The 9,717-nt window shown below is 45.2% G+C and overlaps 2 pseudogenes across 1 annotated transcript; one reads left to right on the forward strand and one right to left on the reverse strand.

Annotated features, from left to right (window-relative positions):
* Positions 1–1,219: 1,219 nt before the first annotated feature.
* On the forward strand, positions 1,220–2,623 carry LOC101003280 (annotated as a pseudogene). The gene has a single exon (XR_641904.3). The product of XR_641904.3 is annotated as an RNA-binding protein 3 pseudogene (transcript).
* Positions 2,624–3,432: 809 nt separating this feature from the next.
* Positions 3,433–5,017, reverse strand: LOC108583867 (annotated as a pseudogene).
* Between the last annotated feature and the right edge of the window lie 4,700 nt (positions 5,018–9,717).

Here is a 9,717-nt window from a genome sequence, read left to right on the forward strand (position 1 = left end):
ATTGTGATGTACTGATACAATGGAATATTACTCAGCAATAAAAAAGAAAGAACCACTGATACACACTGCAACAGAGATGAATCTCAAAATCATTATGCTACATGGAAGAGACCAATCAAAGAGGAATCCACACTATATAATTCCTTTAATATTAAATTCTAGAAAATGCAAACTAATCTGTAGTGACAGAAAGCAGATGGGGATTCAAGGAGAAGAGAGAGACCACCATAGGGGGATAGATATGTTCATTACCTTGAGGGCTGACATGAATTTAAGGGTATATACATATATCAAAACTTACACTTTTTTTTGAGATGGCGTCTTGCTCTGTCACCCAGGCTGGAGTGAAGTGGCGTGATCTTGGCTCACTGAAACCTCCACCCCCCAGGTTCAAGCAATTCTCCTGCCTCAGCCTCCCAAGTAGCTGGGACTATAGGCGTGTGCCACCACGCCCGGCTAAGCTTTGTATTTTTAGTAGAGACGGTTTCTAGCCATGTTGACCAGGCTGGTCTCAAACTCCAAATCTCAGGAGATCCACCCATCTCGGCCTCCCAAAGTGCTAGGATTACAGGCGTGAGCCACTGCTCCTGGCCTCAAAACTTATGCTTTAAATAAAGGCAGTTTATTGTTATGTCAATAAGCTTGGTTTTAAAAAAAAACAATGAACTATATCATATTTTTCTTACAAAATTAGTCACAATAATTTTATTCATAGCAAAAATTGGGACCCCCCTTTTTTTTTAATAGCCATTTTGCTCATGGGAGGGCGTAAGGCCATACCTTTTAGCTATAAAGTTTTAGTTACCTGATTGGGTTAAACAGAAACCTGCAACCCTACTCAAGTGGCAGACTAAACTCTCTTTATCCCTGAATTCCTTAAATATTCTATTTTATCCTGTATCTTCTATTTTTATCTGGCTATAACTCATAGTCATGAGCTGGTAGAGTTGGATTTGAACCCAGATCTCCCTGAGCCCAGAGCGTGGTCTGTGGTCCACCATGATATGCTGATTTCTTTTTTTTGTTTTGTTTTGTTTTTTTTTGCGATGGAGTCTCACTGTATTGCCCAGGCTGGAGCGCAGTGGCGCAATCTTAGTTCACTGCAACCTTTGCCTCCTGGGTTCAAGAAATTCTCCTGCCTCAGCCTCCCGAGTAGCTGGGATTACAGGCGTGCACCACCATGCCTGGCTAAGTGTTTTGTTTTTGTTTTTGTTTTAGACTTGTTTTCTGTGCTCCTCCGAGCTCGCCGTCTGTCCGGGTTTTTTACGTTTTAATTTCCAGGACTTGAACTGCCATGTCCTCTGAAGAAGGAAAGCTTTTCGTGGGAGGGCTCAACTTTAACACCGACGAGCAAGCGCTGGAAGACCACTTCAGCAGTTTCGGACCTATCTCTGAGGTGGTCGTTGTCAAGAACCGGGAGACTCAGCGGTCCAGGGGTTTTGGTTTCATCACCTTCACCAACCCAGAGCATGCTTCAGTTGCCATGAGAGCCATGAACGGAGAGTCCCTGGATGGTCGTCAGATCCGTGTGGCTCATGCAGGCAAGTCTGCTCGGGGAACCAGAGGAGGTGCTTTGGGGCCCATGGGCGTGGTCGCAGCTACTCTAGAGGTGGTGGGGACCAGGGCTATGGGAGTGGCAGGTATTATGACAGTAGACCTGGAGGGTATGGATATGGATATGGACGTTCCAGAGACTATAATGGCAGAAACCAGGGTGGTTATGACCGCTACTCAGGAGGAAATTACAGAGACAATTATGACAACTGAAATGAGACATGCACGTGATATACACAAGGAATAATTTCTGATCCAGGATCGTCCTTCCAAATGGCTGTATTTATAAAGGTTTTTGGAGCTGCACTGAAGCATCTTATTTTATAGCATATCAACCTTTTGTTTTTAAATTGACCTGCCAAGGTAGTTAAAGATCTTTAACAGTTCCATCTTTTAAAAAATTTTTTCTGCCTATTTAAAGACAAATTGTGGAACGTTTGTAGAGCCTGAGTGTTTTTCTTTTTACCAGTTTTTTAGTTAGACCTCTCAGGATTATTGGAGCTAGCAATAATTGATTCTGGCAAGTTTGGCCAGACTGGTTTCAGAAAATTAATGTGTATCCAGGACATTTTAAAAACCTGTACACAGTGTTTATTGTGGTGAGGAAGCAATTTCCAAACGTACCTATAAGAAATGTGCGTCAAGCCAGCCTGACCAACATGGTGAAACCCCATCTGTACTAAAGATAAAAAAATTAGTCCTGCGTGGTGGCGTACACCTGTAATCCCAGCTACTCGGGAGGCTGAGGCAGGAGAATCGCTGGAACCCCGGAGGCGGAGGTTGCAGTGAGCCGAGATCGCGCCACTGTACTCCAGCCTGGGCAACAGAGCGAGACTCCATCTCAAAAAAAAAGAAAAGTGTATCAATAACATGATTATCCAGGGGTATTTTCTAATTCAGATAATCAAACTGATTATATAGAAGAGTTGCTTTAAAATGTTTGCAAATGTCTTTTTTTTTTTTTTTTTAATACTGGAAGAAAAAATATTCTGTTGTGTCTCATACAGTGCTTAGGATGTCTTTCACAGAGCTTATTAAAAAGATGAAACCTGAAAAAAAAAAAAAAAAAGAAACAGTAAGAAAAGATACAATGCAGGAAAACCACCAATCATCCTTTCACAGCAGGCTGAACGAAGCACAGTGATTTCTTCCCTTCATCCCCCTCACCCCAATTCCCATATTCCCATCCACATCAATTTAAATTTTAAGGTTCTTTGATTGGGAGTACCAGTGAAGAGGGAGCTGGATGAGTAGAGGAGCCTTAAATCTGCCTACCTCTAAGTCCCAGGAGAAGGGAGCTGCAGGCCCAGTCAGTCAAGCGGAGACTGCATTTGGTGGGTCTTTGAAGTGGTTGTCCATCTCCCTGTTCTGTGTTCAAGCCCCCAGGGAAAGGTATGGTGGTAGAGGATGACCAGGTCCAAGCTGCCCAGGTCAGAGCCATGGAAGAATGGTCTGTTCACCAACGCCACATTTCTAGAGAGCAGCGAACTGATTCTCCAGTGGTGACCAGGGGACTACATGTGAACTGGGACCCGCAGGCCAATGTATCCTTGAGGAAAAGTCCACAAGAGCAATTCAAGAAACTAGTAAGAAACAATGGGCAGAAAACTGTGATGAAAGCACAGCAGGCTTCTGGGAGGCTGGAGATCCTTTCTCTCAAGGCCAGGATTATTCCCACCTGCCACAGTTCACATGCCAGAAATAACATCTCACCTTCAGTCAAGAAAAATGCAGAGGAAAAAGATGGCTCATTTGAACTTAAGGCCCAGCTATGCTCTTCAGAATGTAGCTCCACAACTACCCTTTTACCTAAGAGATAGTCCCTGCTGAGAACCACAGTGCCTATAAACTACCATAGTCATGGAGGGAAAATGGTGTTTAAGGGAGTAACATTCCATTTGGGGACACTGCAGCCATTGGACCCCCTGGTTTGGGACAGCAGCTGGGTTTGTGCCAGGGGGGCTTCCCACTCTAGGAAATGGGACCAAACTCTTGCCTGCAGGGCCATTCATCCTTGGAAAGGAAGCTGGGTTGAGACCCAGGGTCCCAGTTGGCCTCGTGAAAGGAGCTGGGTTGATACCCCTAGGGCCTGCTGGAGAAGAGCCCAGGTGCCCGGCAGCTGACCTGGAGAAAGTAACTTGACTGGGGCCTAATGGGCCAGTAGACCTCGGGAAGGTAATCGGACTTGGACCCTACAGGCCAGCGGTCCTTGGGAAGTTAGCTGGCTTGGGGCCAAGTGGCCCAGAGGCTCTTGGGAAAACTGTTGGATTTGAGCCCTGGAGGCCAGCGGACCTTTGGAAGGTAGCTGGATTTGATGTCAATGTGCCAGAAGACTGAGAGAAGGCAGATGAACCCACTCCCCTGGGAAAAGGATTAGCATTTACCCCCATGGGGCTCCCTGGCCTTGAGAAATGAGCTGAATTAGGGTCTATGGGGCCAGGAGCCCTTGAGATGGGAGATGGATTTGGTCCTGGAAGGCCAATTGGGCGAGAGCCAGGACCCGAGTTTGGGCCCATGGGGCCAGGTACTCTTGCCATGGAAGATGGGCTTGTGCCCATGTTTCCAGAAGCCTGTGACAAAGAAGCTGAATTTGTTCCTAAAAGACCTGCTGCTCTTAGAATGGGGACAAGATGGAGGCCTTGAGGTCCAACCATTCTTAAGACCAGGTCCTGTGCCCAAGAGAACACCTGCTCTGGCATCTAGATTAGGGCCTGGGCCCAGGCCACTTGGTCTTGGATTGGGCCCAAGGCCTGGGCCTGGAAACACACCTAACCTGGGGGCAGGATTTGTCCCTAAAAAGCCTGATCTCAGATTGGGGTTAGGTCCTGGGCCCAGGCCAACTGGCCTAGAATTGGGAGGACCATTCCTGAAGGTCAACAGAACACCTGCTTTCAGGTTAGGTCCAGATCCAGGGCCCATGGGACCACCACTTCTGGGGTCAGGACCTGCTCCCAGGAGACCACCTGCCCTTAGGTTGGACATAGGACCTGGTCCTGGGAGACCCCCTAACCTGGGGTTAGACAGAGGCCCCGGGCCTGGAAGAGCCACTGTCCTAGGGTTTAGGGTGGGGCCTCATCTTGGGCCTGGCTCCAAGAGGCCACCAGGCCTTGGGAAAGAAACTGCACCTGTGCCAGTGGGATTCATCCCTCCTGGAAAAGAAGCTATGCTTGGGTCACAAGCACCAGCCGGGAAAGGTGCTGGATTTGAAGCCAATAAGCCCTGATGAAGCTGGAAAAGGAGATGGGTTCCTTGGAAATGCGGCCAGATTTCCACCAAGAAAACCGGCCGCCATAAGGAAGGGATCCGAGTTCACACCCAGTGGGTGGCCTATGTTCAGAACAGGACCCTACTGTGGTCCCAGGGAACCGTCCAGCCGTCCTCGAGGTGGCAGCGGAGCACGAGTCCAAGCAGTTGGCCTCTCTCTAGGGAAAATCCGAGGCTCTTTCATACTTTCTTGGGAACGCTGGTGATAATGCGCTTGGGGCGAGTTTTGAAAAGGATCCTGTCTTTGATGAGTGCTCTCACCAGGTACTGAGTGCCAGTCTCATGGCCAAGTTCATCACAGTCCTGATACCCAAGGGTGTGTTTGACAAGGACTGCAAAAGGTTTCTCCAGGTGGATAATTTTCCCATACAGGATCCGCACAGGGATTCCCTGGAGATAACAATTTGCACCATGAGCTTTCTGTCTTTAAAAAGCAAGTGGAAACAGACTGCAACGGCGGCCGCCTAGTGCGGCGCTGCGGGGCCAACGGGGGACAACTGAACCTCCCACTGCCGCCACTGCCGCCACGAGCACTGCCTGCGCCAGTTTTTTGTATTTTTAGTAGAGACGGGGTTTCACCGTGTTGGCCAGGCTGGTCTCGAACTCCTGACCTCAGGTAATTCTCCCGCCTTGGCCTGTAATCTCAAAGTGCTGGGATTACAGGCGTGAGCCACTGTGCCGGGTCAATATTGTGAAACCCAACAGGGCGAAACCCTGTCTCTACTAAAAATACAAAAATTAGCCCGGCGTGGTAGCTGGTGCCTGTAATCCCAGGTACTTGGGAGGCTGAGGCTAGAGAATCGCTTGAACCAAGGAAGTGGAGGTTGCAGTGAGCAGAGAACGCACCATTGCACTCCAGCCTGGGGGGCAAGAGCGAAACTCTGTCTTAAAAAAAAAAAAAGAAAAGAGAAAAGAAAGGAAAGGAAGGGAAGGGAGGGGAGGGGTGGGAAGGGGTGGGGTGGGAAGGGAAGGGAAGGGAAGGGAAAGGAAAAGAAAAGAAACACTTTATTTCTAGTACCTATTACAGTGCTAGACAGAATCTGGCACATAGCAGGTACTCAGCCAAGAGTTAATTAATGGATATCCCACAGCATTTCAGGATCACAAAGTGTATTCTGTAACATTTTATGCATTCTCTGTTTCCATATATTTACCTCTAAAATCAGTTAAAGTATGTCTGCTAAACACTGGTTGGCAAGATAAGAGCAAAAGGTGATAGCTATGTTACTATTAAGAGTAAAGTAAGCCAGGTGCAGTGGCTCATGCCTGTAATTCCAGAACTTTGGGAGGCTGAGGTGGGAGGATCGCTTGAGCCTAGGAGTTTTGAGACCAATCTGGGTAACATAGTGAGACTCTATCTCTACAAAAAAATTGAAAATTAGTCAGGCGTGGTGGCATGCATCTGTAGTCCCAGCTGCTCAAGAGGCTGAGGTCAGAGGTTTATTTAATCCTGGGAGGATGAGGCTGTAGCCTGGAACCTAGGCAATAGAAAGAGACCTTGTTTTTTTTTTAAAAAAAAAAAAAGTACAGAAGTCTGCAATATACAGTACAGTCATGGATTTCAATTAACCACAGCTCTTTGACACATATTGTTCACTGAGACGGTCTTGAAAAGAATCAAATATTGGTTTGTTTTGAGTATATTATGGTTCTTTTTTCCCTTCCAGTTTGCTGAGTTTGGAAAACAAAAGGAGTTTCACTTTCAAGTCAAATGAGCTCACTATACTGGTTTTTAAAATTTTGTTTTTGTTTGCTTTATTGCTTTTGCTTCTTAGTAAATTAGTTCAGTTCATTTTAATTTTGGTTCTCAGCTTATGCCAACATATAAGTTTCATGTGAATTAGCTTTAATCTCAAGATTTCTTCAGTGTACTTCAGGATGTCACAATTCTTCCATTTGATGTTTGACTTAAAAATCCAAGTAAAGTTTAATACAAATAGGAAACAACTATCAGTGGAAATGAAATTTGATTTTTTTTCTTTTTTTTTTTTTTTTTTAGATGGAGTCTCACTGTGTTGTCCAGGCTGGAGGTGCAATGGTGTAATCTCGGCTCACTACAATCTCGGCGTCCTGGGTTCAAGTGATTCTTCTGCCTCAGCTTCCCAAGTAGTTGGGATTACAGGCTCCTGCCACTACGCCCGGCTAATTTTTGTGTTTTTAGTAGAGATGGGGTTTCACCATGCTGGCCAGGCTGGTCTCGAACTCCCAACCTTGGGCAATCCACCTGCCTCAGCCTCCCAATGTGCTGGGGTTACAGGCGTAAGCCACTGTGCCGGTGACATTTTATTCTTAAAAATATCAATGGCTAAAAAGAAATTGTCTTTTTTCTTGTCTGTTTTGAATTTTCTTCGTTATTACACTGTGCCTTTAATCAGTCGAATTGACATTAAGTTGTATTTGGGTAGCAATTTCTCAGTGTGTGGTGATGTGGTAGGGGAAGCTGAGTTAGTGGTATTTGAATTAGGACAGTTCGTTTTGTTTTGTTTTTTATTGTGTGAGACTTTCTCTGAAATTGCCTCACTTTTAGCATCCACAGCCTCTAGGTACTAATTGCCATAAGCAACTCTCAGTCATTATGACAACCCAAAACAATCCCATTTATAACACATGTCCAAGTGTTCTCTAGGTGGGGGCCCACCTGTTGAGGGCCATTGAGGAATAAATATACCCAGTATTCAGAATATCTAAATATTCTGGTTTCAATTCAGCCACTAGCTATAAGATTTGATCTTCCAGTGCCTATATTTCTGTCTATTACAATTACGTGGTTGAAAAATACCCTAGGCCCCAGGGCCATAAATGATTTATTTGACTCTGGGGAACAGTCCATTTGAACTTCTTTGCATACATAGATTTTGTCTAATTTAATAGAATTTTTTTTTCAGAGTTGAAAGCTCATGGAAAAGTAAAAAGAAACAAACAAAAATATTGAATTTTCACTTAATTATTTGGTACTCAGGAATTAATAGACCACCACGATGGCCACTCCTGTCACCAGGTTGCTGTTAGATGGGCGTACCACTGAAAAGTTATTAATGAAATTGAATACAGGTTATTATATCATTATGAGTTGATCACCATTCATTTTCTTTTTTTGTTTGTTTTGTTTTGTTTTGCTTTGTTTTATTTGACATAGAGTCTCTCTCTGTCACCCAGGCTGGAGTGCAGTGGTGCAATCTTGGCTCACTGCAACCTCTGCCTCCTGGGTTCAAGTAATTCTCCTGCCTCAGCCCCCTCCAGTAGCTGGGATTACAGGTGCCCGTCACCACACCTGGCTAATTTTTGTATTTTTAGTAGAGATGGGGTTTCACCATGTTGGCCAGGCTGGTCTCAAACTCCTGACCTCAAGTGATCCGCCCACCTCGGCCTCCCAAACTGCTGGGATTACAGGCGTGAGCCACCCACTGTGCCCGGTCTGATCACCATTAATTGTCATAAAGTTCCATTATGAAATTGGGGTATGAAGGGTGAATTAAAAAAAGGAAACAAATATGAACGAAGCTACCTTCGTAAGTCAGTATTGTTTTCAATGAGATGTCCATGGAGCTGCCACACATAAGGATTCATTTTATTCTCATTATTTATTATGAGTATTTCAAAAATAGAGCAAAGTTAGTCCCAGCTACTCAGGAGCCTGAGGCAGGAGGCCCACTTGAGCCCAGGAATTCAATGCTGCAGTGTGCTATGCAGTCTGCAGTGAGCTAGACTCAGTTGAGTCTGTGAATAGCCACTATACTCCAGCCTGGGCCACATAGTAAAACTCCATCTCAAAATAAAATAAAATAAATAAAATAAAATAAAATAAAGCAAAAAGAATAGGAAATTGAACATCCTTGTACTTACCAAGTAGTTTGAAAAATCATTAACCTTTTGCCACATTTGCTTCATTTCTGCACTGTTTTAAAGTAGAGATATCGTGATATTTCACTTCTAAAAACTTTAACATTAATCTCTGTCTTAGTTCACCAGGCATGATGGTGCACGCCTGTGATCCCAGCTACTGGGGAGGCTAAGGCAGGAGAATTGCTTTAACCCAGGAGGTGGAGGTTGCAGTGAGTTGAGATCGTACCACTGCACTCCAGACTGGGTGACAGAGGGAGACTCTGTCTCAAAAAAAAAATTCTTTTTTTTTCTTTCTTAGTTCCTTTGTACTGCTCTAGCAGAATACTATAGATTGTGTGGCTTATACACGACAGAAATTATTTCTCACAGTTCTGGAGGCTGGGAAATCCAAGATCAAGAAGATTCGGTGAGCGCCTTCTTCCTATTTCATAGAGCCATCTCTCTGCTGTGTCTTCACATGGTAGAAGGGGAAAGGGAGCTCTCTGGAGTCTCTTATGAAAGTATTAATCCCTTAGAGTGTGGAGTATTCATGGTCAAACCACCTCCTAACAACCTCACTTCCTCACACCATCACACTGGGGTTTAAGATTTCAACATATAAATTTTGGGGAGACACAAACATTCAGCCCATAGCAATCTCTAAATAAATAACTTTCTCTTATGTATCCACGACAATACTATAAACGTAAGGAAATGAGCAATAATTTCTTACTATTACCTAATACCCAATTCCTTTGCAAATGTCTTCAATTGCCTAAAAATTGCCTTTTATAAATCTGGGCGCGGTGGCTCACACCTGTAATCCCGGCACTTTGGGAGGCCGAGGTGGGTGGATCACGAGGTCCGGAGATTGAGACCATCCTGGCTAATACCGTGAAACCCCGTCTCTACGAAAAATACAAAAAAACTAGCCGGGCATGGTAGAGGGCGCCTGTAGTCCCAGCTACTCCGGAGGCTGAGGCAGGAGAATGTCGTGAACCCGGGAGGTGGGGCTTGCAGTGAACCGAAATAGCCACTACACTCCGGCCTGGGCGACAGAGTGAGACTCCATTTCAA

This window comes from Papio anubis, chromosome X (genome assembly GCF_008728515.1).
Source record: "Papio anubis isolate 15944 chromosome X, Panubis1.0, whole genome shotgun sequence".
NCBI classification, from domain to species: Eukaryota; Metazoa; Chordata; class Mammalia; order Primates; family Cercopithecidae; genus Papio; species Papio anubis.